Source organism: Zalophus californianus, chromosome 1 (genome assembly GCF_009762305.2).
Source record: "Zalophus californianus isolate mZalCal1 chromosome 1, mZalCal1.pri.v2, whole genome shotgun sequence".
NCBI classification, from domain to species: Eukaryota; Metazoa; Chordata; class Mammalia; order Carnivora; family Otariidae; genus Zalophus; species Zalophus californianus.
Window position 1 is genome coordinate 8,738,298 of NC_045595.1, and position 1,956 is coordinate 8,740,253.

The window sequence follows — 1,956 nt, forward strand, 5'->3', positions numbered from 1 at the left end:
CGATCCCCAGGGAGGCTGAAAAGAGCAGCGACGTCCGGGGTGGTTGCGGAGCGTCGCCCCACCCACCGCCTCGCCGCCGCCGCCGCTGATTGGACAGTTCGCAAGGCCTCGCCCCCTCACGCCTGAGTGACAGCGGGGCCGGAGGTTAGGTGTCTGAGCCTAACGCCGGCCAGAAGGCGCCCTGTCGGGGAACACGCGCTTTCGAACACAGTGCTGCCAGTCCGCTCCTAAAACTCTGATCCTTTTTTGCAAACACAGACACTTAAACGTGACTCTCCAGACGCAATAATGAGTCTGGCTCCATTTTGGTCTTTGTTGAACAGCCGGAGTCTGACATGGCACTTTTGGCAAAAAGGTGCACAGGCAGATACCAGGGATGCATTAGGTGGGCATCCTTCCAAAGCTTCAGTCAGATTCAGAAAAACATCATTGGAACCAAAACCAAACCATCACTTCAGATGAAAAGTGACTTCTGGGTTTACAATGGGTTAACTTTAGAAAATGTTTCTGACAGGGGCGCCTGGGTGGCTCAGTTGGTTAAGTAACTGCCTTCGGCTCAGGTCGTGATCCTGGAGTCCCGGGATCGGGTCCCGCATTGGGCTCCCTGCTCGGCGGGGAGTCTGCTTCTCCCTCTGGCCCTCTCCCCCCTCATGCTCTCTCTCTCTGTCTCATTCTCTCTCTCAAATAAATAAATAAAATCTTTTAAAAAAAAGAAAAAAAAATGTTTCTGACATGAAAAATTTGGATCCCACGGAAAATGTAAGCAGGGACTCTCTCACAGGCGATCCAATCACTCCCCATGGTCCTGATCCATTCCTTTCTTGTGATTACACCAGTTAATCCCATCTATAATGAGACTTCCCAGAAAACTGGGTTTCATCGAAATAACAATCCTACTGATGGGTGAGTCTAGTATACTAGAGAGTAGCCTTCATTCTGACAATGCTGGAATCACTCTGTGAGAGATCAATTCTCTGAGGAAGTGGTCACCGTCTGGGTCAAACCGAGCCACCAAAATCCTCCTAGACTGCAGCAATATCTCCACCATGCCCAGGGATTAAGAAGCATCCCTGGAGCCATCTATCAGGTGGCAACTGAGGGGCAGAGGTAAAGAACCATAACTGATCTCAATGAAGAGAGACAAGGAGGGCCAGTTTTCAGCCAGTGCTCTTCCCACAATGGGGACACTGCAGGCAGTAACATCAACAGCCAGTCAGCCAGACAACAGAAGAAAAGTTCTTATTCAGCTTCAAGAATTGAGAGGAGCACCTGGGTGGCTTAGTCAGTTAAGCTTCTCCCTCTCCCTCTGCCCCTTCCCCCGCTCATGCTGTCTCTCTGTCAAGTAAATAAATAAACTCTTTAAAAAAAAAAAAGAATTGAGGGATGGGAAGATACTTCCTTTTCTTTTCTTTTCTTTTTTTTTCCGGTGTAGTTAACACAGTGTTATATTAGTTTCAGGTGTGCAATATAGTGGTTCAACAATTCCATATACTGCTCAGTGTTCATCAAGGTAAATGTACTCTTTTTTTTAAAGATTTTATTTATTTGTTGGACAGAGAGAGAGAGCACAAGCAGAGGCAGAGGGAGAGGGAGAAGCTGGTTACCCACCGAGCAAGGAGCCCAATGAGGGGCTAGATTCTAGGACCCTGGGATCATGACCTGAGCAGAAGGTAGACACTTAACCAACTGAGCCACCCAGGCGCCCTGGTAAGTGTGATCCTGGTAAGTGAAATCCCCATTACCTATTTCACCTATCCCCACCCATCTCTCCTCTGGTAACTACCTGTTTTTTCTCTATAGCTAAGAGTTTGTTTTTGGTCTGTCTCCTTTTTCTTGTTTGTTCGTTTGTTTCATTTCTTAAATTCCACACATGAATAAAATCATATGGTATTTGTCTTTCTCTGACTGACTTATTTCGCTTAGCCTTATGCTCTCTAGCTCCAGCCATGTTATTCC